Below are 12,237 nucleotides of genomic sequence, written 5' to 3'. Positions count from 1 at the left end.
TTTACATTTTAATCTATATGATTTTATTAACTTTTTTAAATAACTTGTTGAATTCCGAGTAGGTAGATAAAAGAATTAATCAAGTTTATATAATTGATCGATAGTATTTACAGTATTAAAATATATTTTTACAGAAATAACTAAAAAAACATAGGTATATTATTATTATACATGTAATATATAATGAAATGTATATAATATACATAAATGCTGATATTTCAATCATAAATAATTATATTGTATTTATTAAGATTGTATTCTTCTTTTTTTCTTGTAATTTAAATTTATACAAATAAATATAATATGTAAAATGCATTATAATAAATGATCAACAAAAATAAATATAAAAACATAATTTTTAGAACAATAACACTTAATAATGTTTACCAAAGTATACAAAACGAGACGAGTTCTCAACCCAATGCGTACATTTCAAAACTTATTTGCATCAGTTTAACAGAATAACGCTAATTATAGTCATAAAAATTAAAGTTTGATATAATTTTTAATCATCAAATTTCTATAATAATATTTAATACTTGTAATTGGACATGTTTTGAAATTCAATTGTTTAGTAGAAAAATTTATTTTAATCAGAAATACCTATATATAAATTGATAAAAAAAAATCTAGAATCTATTTTGATTTAAAAATAAATAATAGGTAGGTAGGTACCTATAATTATTTTAACACCTAATAATATTATATAATTTAACCATTGTATAAACATTAGGTATTATGCTTATGATTAAATATTATTGCATTAAAATATTAAGTTACCCATTTTATTTTATTCCATTGTTCTCTACATTTTTAAAAGCCGTTCAATATTATATATTATTATATTTTTATATCATCAATAATTATATTTCAATTTAATATTATGCACCTATACCCGTCAAACTCAATTGGGTTTTCTGACTTACGTGTTGTTATTAGATTACTACTGAGTACCTATCTTGTATACAGAGAAAATTTCACTTAATCAACAATATATTAAACATATTAAATTATGTGCATAATATATTATAGAGTAGTGATATTCATAGATTTTGGTTACATTTAGCGGTTATATTGTTTGATTTTGAACCCAAGTATAAACCGTCAGAACAGGGTTTGAAATTATTCACCAAAACATACCTGTCTTAACGATAAAATGGGTTAACAAACAGGGATAAACTTATACATGGCTCTCATTAATTTAATATGTTAATTAAACAATATTTTTCATATGATTAAGTCGAGAAATTCTGGTTAAGCTTCAGATCAGACGACCATTAGAAATTATTGTTAAAAATGAATCATCGGTATTTGCATCGTAAAGCATAATTATATTTTACTATTTTTACTCAACCTTTATCTAAATAGAATTTACTTTAAATATTTCATCATTAATTATGTCACTAAAAAGAAAAATGTCTGCACAATTATTAAATTTCATATAATAACATTCAAAAACTGTATAATAAAATTATATTAATATACCTATATTATTTTCCATTTAAATGTGTATTCCAATATGTTGTTTATATTTATACAATAAATAACATAAGTGACAAAAGATTAAAAAATATGACACAAACACACAAACAAAATACCTCTTAGCAACAGAATTACAGAAATGATTAACATTTGTAAACAAAAAATGTAGCTAGGTACGAACATGAACAATGAATTTATAAAAGTGAGTATATATCTACTCACTGTCTGTTGTATCTGTTTTTCAAAAAACATGATTTATACTATAGTAACTAATGCAGTCATACATATTATAACTAATAGTTAGTACCCATATAATAGGTATATAATAATCTTATCAACTGAAAACACTAACGAAGCAAATAATTATTTTCACTGTCCACAGAAAGATCAACAAAACACATTGTGATAAAAAAAAGTTACCCAATAATATTTGCTTTAAGATTATATAACAGTATAGTCTTTCAATTTTTTAAATTATTGTACCTTGCATAATTTAATGAGTATACACCATTTTACAGTACTCGGATTTATTGAAATAGTATTTTGATGTAATGATGATTTCAACAAAAGTATTTTTTTGTCTGTCATTATATTATTATACTGTAGTAAAGAATATAAATGCTTCAATATTCAACCTTAAGGGTAGTTTCTGATAGAAAATTGGATATAGTTGGTATTTTGGGGTGGTCAATAATTATAGAAAATTCAAATTTTCATATTAATTGGAAAAACTAAAAACAAAATTATAGAAACACGGGAATAATTACGTCATATAATTGTTTAACAAAAACGAAGTTTTTTCATTATAATTAATAAACAAATAATAATAAATACCTTGTAATTATTACTAAAAAATAATATTAACAATTTTTTTCTAAGTATTTTTAAAAATTTTTTATTTTTTATGAGTTACTTTATAGATATTAGTGATGTATTATTGAAACTTTTATATTATAAATTAAAATAAATATCAATGTATTTTTTTATTAACATAATGAATAATGATATCGATTATATCGATATTTTCGGGACGCATATAGGCAATGGCCCTTTTTTATCTTTTTTTTGCGGGACGTAACTACTAAAAATAATTTCATTCTGACTAAATCGTAAAAGACCATAAATAAAAATCTGTGTTGACCGATTTCTTTTTAATTTAACCTTTGTAAATCACATAATATTACCTGATATGTAAACAGTGGGCGATGAATATTTTAATAATAGTATTAAACAATTAAACAATAGTCGCTCCGAACTTGGTATTGGTATATAATATTATACTGCGTTCGCAGTAGGTATTTTCGATACAGTAGTGGCAGTAGAATTATGCAATACAATAACATATAGTACACACTACACATATTATAAAATAATGTCGTAGAGAACATTTTATTGCGGAAAACTCGTTAAGCCTACAATTCCGATATTTAATACGATTGTACTTCAGTGGATTTTGGTACCAATAAACCATAGAGCAGTTAACAGAATATAAAATAGTGCAACACCGACAACGATTGTTATCGATAATCGACTTAGTCAGCTACGGTAGTAGTTGCTTAGTATACCTATATATAATATATATATGCTTCAGAAGTTTATTTCGAGAGATTAACACCGATATACCGTACCTACTTACAGGTTATTTCAAAATATACACAAAACAAACTTTACAAATAAGTATCTGCCGAGTACTTTGAGTAATAGTTAATGGAATTTATTTATTCTATAGATAGGTATAATATATACTTCACTATAATCTGTAGCCGTATAGTACTATAGTGGATAAAAACACCTATTTAAATAGTTGTACAAGTCAGTGTTCACTAAAAGTGTGTTTAAAATAACTAGTTGTTGTACCCATCTAAATTTGTTTTGAAAAAATCAAATCTTCTGAATACTGTTTAGAAAGAAACCGTTTGCACTTAACTTAAACACTTTAAGAAATTAAAAAAAAAAAATTAAAAAAATAGTTTTATTTCGAAAATGCAATGCGTACCTATTATAGGTATTTACCTATCTTACTATCTAATCATACTGACTGTATTCTGAGTGGAGTACTGGAACGATGAATATACTGATTTTGCATATAGTTTGTGTTTTTTACTATGAATATTGTTATACCTATTCATTATTTTGTTTTAGTTCAAAAACATTAATGGCGTAAACAATACTTTAACTTATAATATTATATTTTATACGTACAATGATATTTTCAAATGCAATGTTTTCGAAAAAAAATTATTCAATCTACATCTACTGTATTACTATTAATAAAAAAAATGATTTATTTTATCTAATAACAATATCAAAAAACAGGTATAACATGAAAAAATATGATTAGTGATATAAGCTGACAGTCTCCTCTCATAATCGTTTTTCAATGATATATCATTAAATTCAAATTTAACACACTCAATACACTGATCCACTTAACAAAGAGAGGTAAACCCAAATTTTTTTATGAATCATTATAATGTCTGAAGTAACGTAAAACCTAACCCCACTTACAACTGCGATGGTGGTGTAATGGTCAGCATAGTTGCCTTCCAAGCAGTTGATCCGGGTTCGATTCCCGGCCATCGCACATATTTTTTTTTGCATCATAAATATTTTTTTGAATTACAAATAAATAGTCTATTGTAATGTATTGTATCTAAAAGTAAATTATTTTATAATATAATCTATGAATATTTAAGTACAATATATTACCATATATTGTTTTTCAAATATATTTTTATCAAAATATAAAAGAAATTTTTTCGAGATTTATAAAATTCAAAACGAAACGATGAATATACTTAACCTATATCTATTAATATTTAATATGTTAACAATCTTTTTAGTTTTTAACATCCAAAAAATAAAAAAGAGAATGTTATATAAATAATGAACTGACAAAACCACGAATAAAAATGAGATTTTAACATTTAAAGATTACGGGTCGCATTATAGTATCTAACTTCCATTAAAATATTAGGTGGTAAAGGTTTATTATAATGTACCTACTATAGTGGCATATATTCTGACACACTAAAAAGTGTGGTAAAGTGATTATGCTATTGCTCTGTATTGTTATTCACTTATTAGTTATTACTATTATGTTCAATACATGATCTAATTATTAAAAGAAAAATCTTATAATTCAAATGCGTTTTAAACGTTCAAAATATGTGTTCCTTTGTGCTTTTTTTTTAAAAAAAAAACTTAAAAAAAACACAACGAACATTATCAACCATTAAACTTTGCTGCTTTTACCGTTCAACACAGCGCGTAAATAGCGTGCTCGTGGCAGGCGAAAAGGACACAAAAGAAGAGTGCACGTCACTTACAATATATATGAAATATATATATATAATATATATATATATATTATCATATGACTCAGTAATAGTAAATGTGGTAAATGCATAATGCATATTATATTATATATTATACATAGATAACACGGTGAACACGCGTATTACGCAATCGAATGTCTGCTACTGAATTAATATCATAATCATATAATACCTATATAATATAATAATATATATTTTATGCGATATGGCAACATAATATGGGTACGATTAGTTCTGTTTCACGCCTTTGCTTGTAGATATAATGAATGATAAAAAATATAATTTAAAACGGTACCTAGAATAGGGTATTTAACAGAGTTTTTTGCTGCCTTAGAATTTTTCACTAACACCCAAGGTAGATGATTTTGATACGATGTAGTCCGACAGTAAGTCATAGGTGAGACGGGGATAATGGCGGTATACCTTCATAAATAGTGGTAATTTTTATTACATCGAAAAGTATTTATTATTTTCATGTCCATTATATTATTTTTTATAAAAATAAAATAAAATAGGCCATACAATTATGAGAACATTGGAATTTAAAATAATATTATTACAATACACGATATTATATTATAATAAACAGTTTATTCAACTGACACAAACAAAATGTACTATGGCGGTAGTGCTGGTAGGTTTCCTATTGCTTAATTTGGGTCTTACACACTGTTAGAATAAAGTCGGGCTTTCATCTCGTTTATACTCTAACTATGCTTGAGCAATAAACGACTGTATAATATTTATTATACATAAAATAATAATAGTATATACTCGGAATACAAGTAGAGACTAGAAAGGCGGTTCTCTAGTAAAATAGCAACTGTTTATTCAGCAAATCTATCTTATATAGTTAGTTTTAATTTATGTAAAATTGAATCAACTTATTTTTATTTATTTTTTTTAATGAAAGATTACACTGTGGAACAACAAATTATTATACCTATTTCTGATTCCATTAGTTACTGAAAAATCGAATGATTAATTTTTTAAATAATCAGAAAATACTCACATAAAGATATATATTTTTTTATCGTGTAACCAATTACAAGTTATTATTATAAATTAGTATTCTAACGAATATTCGATGTAATATAAGAGTACAAAACTTTTTATTTGTTTTTGGTTCACACTATTGAAAATTTATGAGTTGTTACCTTTTAATCCAGAATGAAAAATAAATCAAATTTGAGTGGTCAAAAAACAACGCTGGGCGACACAGCTACGTTAAGTTGATATGTCAAAAATATTATCTATAAAACAAATCAGAAAACCAAAAATATTATATATCTTTGCACGTGTTTCGCTAAATGTTAGCATTAGGCAACCAAATTTAACACGAGCGCATTTTTTACGGGTAACAAAGTGCACGGGGATAGATAGTTGATATTATATATTTCACGTCTCAAATGTGGAGGGCGTATTAATACTATACTGTTGATGGTATTGTATTATTAGGCGTACTACAACATGAGAGCGCTCCGAATTTTTGATTATTATTAATTATTAATAATAGTACAAAGGATACGACGTATTATTTACCGTTCGCCTTTGTCTTTACAGGTATCGAAATATATGAGGTCGTATTTCCTAAGTTCGGATAGGCGAGTCGTACATAATATTGTATAATATTATACCTACGTAAATCATAATAAACTGGTCAGTTATATAGTCCGGTAGGACTTTCGAGTCGTAAACTCGTAGGATACCCGATGTCATTTTATTTTATAATATGTGGGATCGTAAAATATTATGCATATCCACATGTTACATCCATTTTGAATAATCATAATAACTAATGAGCAAACTATTTTTTTCTGATATGTTTCTTTTTGTAAAAATTTCATTATAAGAAAAATTAGTCTATTACCTAATACTTATAATTATAGACGCTTGCTATATTCACTATCATAATTCATAATATTATGTTGTTTACTGATTTAAATATTTAGGTTAATATAGTTAGGTTTGCATCTAATATCACTACCACTTTATACAATATATTGTATATAATATAATGTTCATGCATCGATTTAACACTTTAACAAAATTATGATTTATGCATAACGATTAGAAACGAGATGCGTTGCGTTTATAATAACAATAACATTATAATAATAGCCAATTTGTTTTTATAGTTTATAGTTAATTACTTTACTTTAATAATAAGTCTCTTTTTTGTAGTGAGTATAAAAAAATGCTTCTTAATTCCATATTTTGTTCGATAATTCCTTAATCCTAACTAAATTACATAATGACCATAATCGTAAATAGGTATACTATTATTATTTTTCTATATATTATTAGGCAGAATTTCTGTTTATAGTTTATTTAAGGGTATCCTTTGTTTTGTATTATTGTCGTTATAATAATTGTTTATGATTTATGCATTTTCATCTAATATTAATTAATTTTTACTGTTGACTTCGTGGCAAAGGAAACATAAATAATTATCATAGCGATTGCTTTTCTTTTTTGATGACGAAAATACATAGTCACATCTCACTTAATTAATTATAAGCATTAGAAGTAAAATTGTTAATATTTATTAATTATTTTGTAGTTTATAATTTATAATCATTTTCATAAAGAATGAATATTTATCATTAAAATTCTTGTAAGTTTTACCTACAGGAATTTTAAAAAAGTTAAACAAATTACATCAATTTTTTATAAGCGTTCAAAGTTAAAATGATGACTACGTTGAATGTTTAAAAAGTAAATAGGTAACGATTTATCCTCAAACGTTTTATTATTTTATTATTATTCAATGAATATCAAATACAGAAAGGTAAAATATTGCAAATTTTCTTTAACTTATATATTATTATAATATACACTATGAAATCTTCAAAATATTAAGGCTAATTCTAAGTTATTTAAGGCATTCTCAATTTTTTTTTTATAATATTAGTTGAGATAATTTTATTTTTTTATCAAAAAGTTTAACAATTTAATACTAGGGTTTTTATAGTTGTGCATGTTCTTATAACAATTAAGTTCTAATTTTAATAACATTCGATATTTAAATGAACCATTATAATTTTTTTCTATAAAAATTTTAGTTACCTATTTTGTTATAATATAGAAAAATTTAAGAGTACTTATTTACTTATAAAAATTATTTAGGTATATATATTATTACAAACATTATTATTTTCTAAACACAATGCCGTTTTCAAAATATTAAGACTAATTTTAAATTATAATTTATACCACTTGTTTTATCTAATTTATTCACATCGTTCTATGATTGTGATAGTGTTGAACTTAGAAGTTAAAAGTAATAATATATATTATTTACCTATAAAATGATAATAAAATCTCACAAAAATTTTAGAGAAATTTGGTTGAACATAATTAATGTTGAATGATAAATACATTATTTTTTAAATAAAAATATTAAAAAAATATATTGCGATGGCCGGGAATCGAACCCGGATCAACTGCTTGGAAGGCAACTATGCTGACCATTACACCACCAACGCAAGTGCTCTAGGCTATAAGAATTAATAATACTTAGTACCTATCCATATTATTATAAGCAATTTACTAATTTAATGTGACCAATATTATATGTATAAAAAACAGGATTAACAATTTTGGATTAGTTCTAAAAAAAAAAAACCATATTTTTATTGTTAATCATTATTTGGCGAACATTAGGCACCTATACAAAAACTGTTATTTTTTTATAAACGAAACCGAAGTTAATAATATAACTATTAACTTTAATTACTTTGGTTTAATTGACTCAATATAAAGACGTAAAAATGTTATTTTGTATCTTTTTGGTATAAACATTGTACAGGTTTTTTTTTACGCACATGTAATAGTATGGAGTTTACGGGATTAAAACGGAACAAAATGAGTCCCGTTCGAAGTTTATCGAGACAGAATATAATAAAAATGGAAACCCACTTTAAACCGTCCTGTTTTACCTGACTTTTAATTTATATAATATGGTACCTTTATAGCTTTATCTATAAAATATACTGGCTAAATAATGTTATATATCATTATGAAAAAATGGTTCTTATTTATATTATATTTAGTAAATAGTTATAAACATTTATAGTTTACAGATATTGTTTGATTTGATAAAAGAGTTTTTGTAAGAACTAAAAAATCAAAACGATAATATTTAGAACACGTGGTATCTTGATTCTAGACTCGAAATTTGATCATATTTATGGTGTAAAGAATTAACACTTTTGTACAATGTATCTATCACTCCCTCTTCACTTTCTCTCTCTCGCTCTCAAAAAAAAAAAAAAAATGTACATGTAAAATAAGCATCTTTAAATACAACCGTTATGGTATACCTATATAAATTTAAGCACACATGGAAACATAGAATATACATAATAATATGATGTTGCCAATGTGCATCGTCACTCGTCACTCCTTGATAATAATATGAATAATATTATTATAATATTCGACCACTAGACTTGGTAGTTTATGTTTGTTCTACAATTCAATAGCTATATTCGGTTTGTATGTTTATATTATCATTTGATTTTTCTAACATATGGGGCCCTACTATATAATACTATTAAACAAATGCATAAATGTGTTGTGACAGTCTTTTAAAAAAATGTCGTAGTGGGGGGAGAAGACACTTAAACCTCCCCCACCCGTACAATTACTTCACTGGTATCTAATGACTGTTAGTAGGTACCGCAGCTTAGTTAATGGCATAATCTGCTTTATTGTAAGGCACAGTGCACTAATTGTATAGCAGGAAATATAAGATGCACAGATAACTTGATGAATATGGCGTGCACTTTATCATTTTGCTGAATTAATATCAAAAATGCATATAAAAGAAAAACTAAGATAACGAATAGTAAACACACACGGTTTGAAGTTTTAAAATAAATATAGCTTATATTTTATTGATATCAATTGTTCGCAGTAAGTATATGATTGACGAAGATTAATAATCAATACCTATATCTATATCTATCTTTATTAATCTGTATGCATGTTTTCGTTTATTTTTGAGGATACCTTTTCACTTTTTCAGTATTAACGATTAATGATTATTGTCAATTTTCTTCGACTCTCCGTAATTTCTAAAAACAATTGACGTATTTGCTTAATTATTATTATTATTGGTTTAAAATAAAGTAAGTAATTTAGAGAATATGGTGAATCCTCCACACGTCACTGTAACAAAAATTATTGACGTACAGCTGATATAAATCCTTACTATATTGCCTGGAGATGTCTTCAGTGAAACAATATTTATATAGTGGTTGATGCGTATATTTAGTGAGTGTCATCAGCTAGGTTAGGTATATATTATTCTGTTATATTAGTATATTAACTATTATTTATTATTATAGTTAGTACATTAATGTAGGGGGAATACTATAACCTAACCTAACGACGTTATAATCACGTACCTAAACTGTTATGGCAAGGTTTTAAAATATGTTTTTAGTACCTATGCTTAATAATTTATTACCAAAACAGATTTAATCGCGTTCAAAATTTCAATACCAAACCGGAAATCAAATGTTCTGCTTACAATCGGCCCACATTATGATCCATTGGTATATTAAACTTTGAGAATATGGCATTGTCTGAAGCGCAATCAAATAACGGAGAGAAAAACAGCGGCGATAAACAAAAGACAGAATGCGTTATTTGATTGAACCGTACACGTGGACACATGGCGGAAATCATGTGGAGACAACTAGAATCAAATAACCCTTCACAGAGAATTCTTCAGGGTATATTTGAATTTCAACCCTTGTTCTTTTTTTTTCTTTTTTTCTTTTTATCGAAAAAAATTGTTCCCAATAATTGAAACATAATATGTAAAGCTGTATAATACCAATATATATTTCTATAAAAATGAGATGTGTTCATTAAATAATTGACATTGATGAAAATGCAAACTTCTTACAAAGTGAAAATGAAAATTTAAAATTCAGTTTTTGCTTAAAATATATTATTGTTATAAGTAGATACGTCATCCTTCATTAATAGGTTAGGAGTTCATTATTGTTTATTCGTTATTTCACATTTTTCAAAATAGCATTGAAGTAAAATTAAAAACTACGTTGAATAATTAATGTTGATAAAATATAGAATATACCTATTACAGTGGAATTTCGATTAACCGTCATACTCAAAAATAGATATTATTAAATAAATGAAAAATATTTATCGTTATTGAAAATTCCATTGATTCTGAAAATGTAATTCGATAATTTTGCACATTTATTCGGAAATGTGTAGTAAATTCATTTGGCTGCAAATCAGTTTGATTTTCATCGCCGACTCGAGTGGTTTATGTATTATTGTTGAAAAATGTACTCAAATTTTATGCTTAATAGATGATAAAAATTTTACGTATTTTATAATAAAACATGAACATAAACAATATACATGTACAACAATATACAAAAATTAAAAATAATTTTTTTTTTTATTTTAGTATTCATGTAAAAAGAAATTACAAAATTGTACCATCCTTCCGATTAACCATATATTTGATTACTCATAAGAATGGATGAATTCACAAATTCCATTGTATATAGGCATGATTTTACAAGGTACTTACTAAGGGCCTACCTAAAATTAAATTTATAAAGTATGTTATTCACATCACATTTTTTAAAGTATTTGTAATAATATCTGGAGATATAGTTTCACATAGTTAATGCAATTTAATAGAAATAAATAAAAGTGGACTATAATATATTGGAGATAAAATTACTCAGTAATAAATGAGTCAGCAACAAACATGTATTAGGTTTAGATATTTACAATAATTTTTTTTTATATATATATACGTGCATATATGAAGTATATTTTCATTATAATATGAAATAAGAGTTTAAAGCTGAAATTGACACATAATATAATTATATTTAATAAAAGTACCTTACAGTAAATTAATATAAGTTTTAAAAGAAAAGGTTATATCGATAAGATGACGTTATTGAAAATGTCACATTTATAAAAGTGTTTACATAAAAAATATATTATTAGACCTATATACTTGTTTATGCATAAAATGTATGAATAAATAAAATTAATTATTTTTGAAATTAAAATTTCAAGCGATATATCTACATCACGTTTGATTTTTCAGACTTAGATATTATAAAGTATTCATACGTTACAACATGAATGAACGAAAAGCTGAAAGACGGCATAACTCGAATAGGTACATTTTATTTCAAGCCATGGAATAAAATGATTCAAAAGTCATACAAATCTCAAGAGTATTAGTTTTTTTTTTGTAAAAAAAAAGTTGGAACTGGGTACGCCGAATAATATTAATTAAAGGTATGATTATATATTGTATAATATATTATTGTTATTAAAAACAAATTGTTAGATAATTATTGTTTATTTTTTATAAGTGATGATTATTTTATTAAAAAACGTATAA

At 24.9% G+C, this 12,237-nt stretch overlaps 2 non-coding genes and 1 pseudogene across 2 annotated transcripts; 1 reads left to right on the top strand and 2 right to left on the bottom strand.

The window, feature by feature from the left end:
- Positions 1-12,237, bottom strand: part of LOC114124127 (G-protein coupled receptor dmsr-1-like) — an 81,021-nt pseudogene that overhangs the window by 47,435 nt on the left and 21,349 nt on the right.
- On the top strand, positions 3,995-4,066 carry Trnag-ucc (transfer RNA glycine (anticodon UCC)). The gene has a single exon. It is a non-coding gene; the product is annotated as a tRNA-Gly (tRNA).
- Positions 8,237-8,308, bottom strand: Trnag-ucc (transfer RNA glycine (anticodon UCC)). Its single transcript has one exon. It is a non-coding gene; the product is annotated as a tRNA-Gly (tRNA).

This window comes from Aphis gossypii, chromosome 1 (assembly GCF_020184175.1).
Source record: "Aphis gossypii isolate Hap1 chromosome 1, ASM2018417v2, whole genome shotgun sequence".
Lineage (NCBI taxonomy): Eukaryota > Metazoa > Arthropoda > Insecta > Hemiptera > Aphididae > Aphis > Aphis gossypii.
The sequence above is the reverse complement of the archived record's forward strand: the minus strand, read 5'-3'. Positions and strand labels throughout refer to the sequence as shown.